The sequence below is a fragment of the Octopus bimaculoides genome, chromosome 4, assembly GCF_046866305.1.
Source record: "Octopus bimaculoides isolate indiv1 chromosome 4, ASM4686630v1, whole genome shotgun sequence".
Classification (NCBI taxonomy): domain Eukaryota; kingdom Metazoa; phylum Mollusca; class Cephalopoda; order Octopoda; family Octopodidae; genus Octopus; species Octopus bimaculoides.
This window is the reverse complement of record NC_142931.1, coordinates 8,269,918-8,277,118: the sequence shown is the minus strand read 5'-3', so window position 1 is coordinate 8,277,118 and position 7,201 is coordinate 8,269,918. Positions and strand designations below refer to the sequence as shown.

Sequence of the window (7,201 nt, the reverse complement as noted above, 5' to 3'; positions counted from 1 at the left end):
GTCGCTGGCCATTCTCTGTGACACAATCATCAGCGCATGGCGCGGCTGAGCCCACCATTTGTTCTGGGGTATGTGGTCCATCAAACCCTCTCGCTCCATCTTATATTGCTTTACCGATTTTTTTATTTCTCTCTTTTCCATTCTTATCTCTCTTTTCCCCTGTTTCTTTGTATTTAAATATAAATTTGAACTGGAGAATATTTTGTTAACAATAATATCGTGTGAGACTGCGAAGAACAATGCACTGAGAATTTGTTACCGTTCGATAAATTAAAAACAAATTGCACTGCAAAGAATAAAGCACTAAGAATTTGTCATTATTTAATACGTTTATTTCCTTGGAATTTCTTTAAAGTTTGACGGATTAATACCATAAATATTTTAGATATTAGATACGATCATCCAACTAACATCGGGTTGTTGAAAATTCATAGTTGTAGGTTATGGTTTTTATATTTTCTCATTGTTTACACATACATTTATTTCCTGCATCATCACATTCACATTTATAACCAGGGCAGCAAGGAAGCACTACGCCTTTTCCACAGGACCCCATTGTACAAGCAGCTCTCTTCACATGGCTACTGTAAATAAAAAATATAATAGGAAATAAAAATTATTATTAAATTATGGTATTTCATTAAGAGAGAAGGTAAGGAATTTTCAGGGAAAGCGATTAGAGGATACTGGTGTTTATGTTATCGACGTCGATAGAAACCAAAGAATCTGGCGGGATTTGAAATCACAACATGCAGACTGGAAACAAATACCACGTCTCATATTTTTTTGTTCTATTAGCGATTGATAAGCGTATTTTTTCGAATTTGTTAACAACTAAGTATATAAATATATATCCAGAATTTCACAAACAGATGTGGACAGTGACAGGGAAATTTAAAAAAATAAATGTTGCTAATACTTAGCGTGGGGCAAGTAAAAAACTGTGGGTCCCTGAAACCCGGTTGTTGCAATAACTGATCCTGAAGCGCGACGGCATTGCTGGGATCTTTGGCACGCTGCAGTGGTGAACGTAAAAACAGACGACATACTTCTAAGTATTTCGCCCGGTGTGCTAACGTTTCTTATTTCTTTACTGCCCACAAGAGGGAGACAAACAAAGACATACAAAGAGGTTAAGTTGATTACATCGACCCCAGTATGCAACTGGTACTTAATTTATCGACCCTGAAGGGATGAAAAGCAAAGTCGACCTCGGCGGAATTTGAACTGAGAACGTAAAAACAGGCGAAATGCTTAGCGGTATCTCTAAATTTCGAGGACGTATACACACCAACACCGGTTCTCTAGCGCTGGTGAGTGATAAACATATCCCATACAAATATCACAGCAGTTGCAAAGATTTATCATTTTGAAATGGTTTTTGCCTCTGTATGTTGAAGTATATCTTAATATCGTCTATAGAATTTATTTGATTAAACATAGTCCTTCCAAACACACAATTTAAAGGGACAAGAACCAGAAAGTAAAATAGGAAACTACTTGGAACAATCACATTTTAATGTTTTGTGTATCATAGTAATACACTACTTGTCACTGTTTCTCGAAGTAGTTGTTATAAATTACAGTCTTATTCTATCTCTGCCAATAGACTTCTAATATCTTGTCTTGGTAAGGCGGCGACCTGGCAGAAACGTTAGAACGCCGGGCGAAATGCTTAGCAGTATTTCGTCTGTCTTTACGTTCTGAGTTCAAATTCCGCTGAGTTCGACTTTGCCTTTCATCCTTTCGGGGTCGATAAATTAAGTACCAGTTGCGTACAGGGGTCGATCTAATCGACTCCCCCCTCCCCCATAAAAAAATTTCGGGCCTTGTGCCTAGGGTAGAAAAGAATATATTGTCTCGTTTATTAGTAGATGTTGTTTATGAATCCCTTTGAAGTTGTTCTGCCCTCTTGTCGAAGACGTCTTATTGCGTTCAGCTTTCACGGACCGTCCTGCACAGAAACGATTTATTTATAGTGTTCAAATGCATGTTCCGTACAAAATCTCACCCTCTCCATCACATCAACGAGGCCTGAACAGGTGCACAGTCTACAACGTGTGAGGTGTCGAACTGATTGCAGAGTGGCGAGATGAAGTATTTTGCTCAAAAACACTACGCACTACCCGATTCAGGAATTGAAACTACGATCTCACTATTGTGAATATGATACCCTAACCACTTGTCCAACCTTATTCACTACATAAAAGATTTATATCTACATATTTTGTGTGTTTTATTTTCTATTCCCGTTATGGTAGTAGAATTTTGAACATCGTAAATGTCTGATTTATTCCAATATTCAAGAGTTTGATGGAGCAAATCCAACACAGGAATCTTCCTTATTTTATTCGTTTTATTCATTTGACTTTGACCATGCTGGAGCACCGCTTTTGCTCGAACAAATCGAGCCCATGGCTTATTCTTTGTAATCCTAGTACTTATACTATCAATCTCTCTTTGCCGAGTCGCTAGGTTACGAAGACGTTAGCACACCAACATCAGTTGTCAAGCGACAGTGGGGAGGTACAAAGACAGACAAACCACACATACACACACACACACACATATATATATATATACACACACGCACACGCACACACACGCATGCACACGGACGCACACACAGAGTTTCCCTCTGCTAAATCCACTCAGACGGTTTTGGTCAGCCCGAGGATATAGTAGGAGACACTTGCCCGAAGTGCCACTCAGTGGGACTGAACCCAGAACCATGTAGATGGGAATCAAACTACTTACCACACAGCCACTCCTAATTATTTTTAAACCGGCCATTTCTTATTGGTCACTACCTTACGATTGCGAAGCGCACTGGGTACAGACACAAACTATGTACGTACATACATACATACATACATACATACACGCAGATACATACATACATACATACATACATGCATGCATGCATACATACATACATACATACATACATGCATGCATGCATACATACATACATACATACATACATGCATGCATGCATGCATTTTGGGAGAAATCTTGAAATAAAACGGAATAATGAAATATATACATACTAGAATGATTCCAGAATATCTTCAATAATGCTGATTGTAATTCTGGACCGAAAAGTGAGATTTCAGACTTAATGTCTCGTTGTTAATTACTCTAAGGAGAGAATATTGCACCAACATCAGCAGCAGGTCATATGCAATTAACCAGGAAACATTCTCCGCGGGTTTTGGCAAATTCCATAACGGGAAGAAACCTCATAGTTGGATATTGGTAAAAGAGGTTGACATTCTGCGGAAATCACTAATATGTGTATTCAAAAGCTCTCCGGAATGTCAGATCGACATACGACGAATAGTGTTGCCCACAGTGAAACCACAGTGTTGGCAAAAAATTATAGGACCATTAATTGCCTAAACATTATGTACATACCGAACGCACGCTGCCGCAAATCATTCCCGCAGTACCATTTCGAATCCAACGACATATTGACTGATAAACAGGCAGGTGGAAATAATCGGGTGTGAGGATGGGTGGACCAAATTTTCATATATTTCATAAAGAAACCTGTACTATTTGAAGTAAAAAAAGAAAAAAAACGTAGGAGAATAGCAACAGTATGGCTTGAAAGTGGGGAACTCTATTCATCATAATGTCACATCTCTTTTGAAGACATCGCACATGGGATTAACAGCTGCCGAAAATGTCTGGATAATACCGCCCTATGCAATTCGACGCTGTCTCCAAATAAATTATATTAAAATGTCATTCAGGAAAAATAGATTTTCCTGGGATATATATGGAGAAATCTCCTGTTGTTAAATAAATACATACACGAGGAATACTAGTGGAATGTTCCATAAAAACCCCTGGTAATGTAAACATAACCAGTCAGATATTGTTCTTTGGTAGAGGCAAGTAAAAGAATGTACCATCATAGATGTCTTCAGTCGTGTTGATGTGAATATCTCTTTGAAAACCAAAGAAGAAGGAGAGGATAATACTGAACAACTGCTGCTAACCCTCAACTTCTACAAACAGGTTATAAATTCCCGTTTACACCAATATTAATTGGTACACTTGGTTTTGTGATGAGATGCCTAAGAGAAAATCTGCATAAGGTCAGGTAGTCAGAAATGAAGCATACTAGCAAACTCGCTCATTACAAATACAATCTGTAAGCGGAAGAGTGAACATATGAAAGGATTTTCGTCTCCTACATTTGTTGAGATGGTATTGTGCGGCCCGGTGCAACAGTAGAAGAACTTGTTCGGGGATTTGAACCCTCAAATTTTGTGGTTACGAAGTGAAGTTCTGAAAGACACAGACATTCCTGCGCGCATATCTCAATACATTTGTTAATAAATTTTGTAGGCTTAATGTAAAGAAATATTATTTGATTTTTACTCATGAAAATAGTTTTCTTTCCGATATATCTCGCTCCATATGTTCCCCTTCCAGATTCTCTTTTATGCACAAGCTATGATTTGGAAGCTGTCTTAGAATATGGATTTGCCAAATGTTACAAGCATTTCAACGCTAGGCACAAGGCTTGAAACGTTGCTGGAGGCTGCTACTGTGTTATATCGACCCAAGATCTGAACTACTGTTTATTTTTTCGTCTCAGAAACGATTAAAGCGCAGTCAACACCCATAAAATTCCAACTGAAAACATAAAGCCGGAAGAAATGCCTCTAAGTATTTTATCCAGAATGTTAATGATTCTGCCAGTTGACTGCCTTGTCAATACTAATATATATACACACATAAGAGATGTAGATGTGTAGTTCTTACCTTTCAATCAGTTTACCCAAACTTACATACGTTCCTTTTTGTTTATGGTTGTGAGTGCTATCTGAAAGAGATATCAAAATATGTAGGGAAGAATTGCATATCCATTTACCAAAATTTTGTGTACAAATACAACAAAATATCCACGTAGCGCTCAACAGATAATTCATTAAATAGAGTGTAATGTACTTATAATAACCCCATCTGAAAAAAAGATGCAATATTATGACGACTGACACACACATTTCCTCCCTCAGACATTTAATATGGGTCCTCATTGTAGTGATGGATATTTTTAACACCTAAAGAAGGTAAAAAATCAATGGAGCAATAAAATGGAAGGACAAAAAAACAAACATGAAACATATGGAGCACTTGCTGATTGTATTCTGTAAATATTTTAAACATTACGAGTCCTAAAGGCTGCGACGAACTGGCAGAACCGTAAGCTCGACGGACAATATGCTTCGTGACATTTCGTCCGTGTTTACGTTCTGATGTTATGTAGGAGTAACAGATGAGCGGTCACCACTAAAATACTTCCAGATTTGTATATAAAATATTAGTCAGTTAAATTGTTAATTAAATGTTATACAGAAGAAGCGTAATTCCGAAGTGCAGTGTCATTAAACGGAGAGTTATTTATCTGTAAGCTGTAATTACATATAAACTGGATAGATCCGAAATACTGCTGAGGTAGTTTATTCAGTTTCCTTCTTTCCACTTTTCTGATTTCCCTCTTTTCTCCCATTACATTTTTAGATGACTATAAAGTACAAGGAATTTGAAATCATACTTACTCGGTTGATACGAGACAGTTTGTGAAATGAATACACAAAACAATAGGACACTGATGCCTTTCATCACGAACCTGTTGATATAGAAATATAACAATGAGAGTCATTAAAAACGCAAGCTTTTTTTTTTCTTACAAAGAAGCAAAGGTCGACAACAGAAATTTAGGTAAAAATTATCTTTTAACTGTTCAAATTTATTTCACTGGAAATTGAAGCCTTACGCCATTTTATTAATTAGTGACATAGCCAATTTAATTACACCATGTAATTATACTAATGTAAATTTAATCACAAAGCATTAGTCCATAAATATTGTCCGTAGTGTTAACTGTGAATAAAACGTCCTTACTTGAAAGATAGCTGGCTTCTATTACTGTATTATTTTTATTTCTGCCCCAAACAATTATATGATTCTTGTCAATTTACATTTGGCGGCATGTTGTACGTAAAATGTACACAGTCAAAAACAATTTTCTATATTTTCTATAACGAAAATCAATCTTTCCTTCACATTTCATTGTATATTGTATTAATGTGTTGCATTGATATCTTAACACCGTACCTCAAAAAACATACACCCACAAGGAAAAATTTCAATATTACATACTTGTTATCTTCGAACAGTATTTATATAAAGCGCTCAGTAGCCTTCTGTTCTGCAACCTTCAAACTTGTCGATGATACTTATACAGTGTTAGTTATCAGGAGAACACCTTCAACCCTTGCTTGCTCCAGTTTTCGTTTTCTTCTCTTTCTTAAATTCTACTTCCTGCCGTTTCTAAACCCACACACGCACGCGCGCACACAACACACACACACACACACACACACACACACACACAAACACGCACACTCGTATATATCAACAGCATGATTTATACAATGTGATTCAATATTTACAAACTGATATAGTTCGTCAGCTGTGTAACTTTGCGATTAGAAAACGTCATTTCAAATTATATCGAATTTATGTCTCAATTGCGCAATTGTTCATCTCTGGAAACGTCAAATTTTTGAATTAAAACACGATAATGTTCATATTTTGTAATTTACATGACAACATACGTTGATTTCAAAAAATCGCGGCTGCAGTCCAAAGTGTCGTAAATATCCAGGCTATTCCTAATCCAGGAGACGTATGGTCAATGACATTTTATTCATAACCACCTTATATTTTGCATCAAGATTCACATATGAAATACCGTATATTTTCCTAAAAAAGATCAAGCTCATGCAAAATTCGAGACCCTATTTTTCTTGAAATAGTGTGGAATTATTTGCATATGTCACTCCATCAAAGGATAACTAAACAGAAATATCATGTATGCGCATGCTCCAAGTTTGAATGGATAAGGATGTATGTGGAAAATAGACTACAAAATTAAGGAGTTTGTTCCGGGCACTTTCGTCAAGAATGGAATATCGTTGTTGGTAACATTCGATAAGTAACCGTCTGTAAAATCTCGACAGATTTACAAGTGGTTTGCAAGCATTAGATGTTAATATCAATAAACCACGATGAAACATTATGTGAAATAACTACAAGTGTGATGGAAATAAAACAAATCATACAGGAAAGAAGAGAAGTATGCAGGGTGTAACACTTTCTCTCGTCTGTGAAAGGATCA

At 36.6% G+C, this 7,201-nt stretch overlaps 1 long non-coding RNA gene across 1 annotated transcript; it reads right to left on the bottom strand.

The window, feature by feature from the left end:
• Positions 1 to 310: 310 nt before the first annotated feature.
• Positions 311 to 6,330, bottom strand: LOC128247669 (uncharacterized). Its single transcript, XR_008264027.2, has 4 exons — positions 6,181 to 6,330; positions 5,577 to 5,647; positions 4,780 to 4,840; positions 311 to 584 (listed from the first exon to the last, which is right to left on the bottom strand). It is a non-coding gene; the product is annotated as an uncharacterized LOC128247669 (long non-coding RNA).
• Between the last annotated feature and the right edge of the window lie 871 nt (positions 6,331 to 7,201).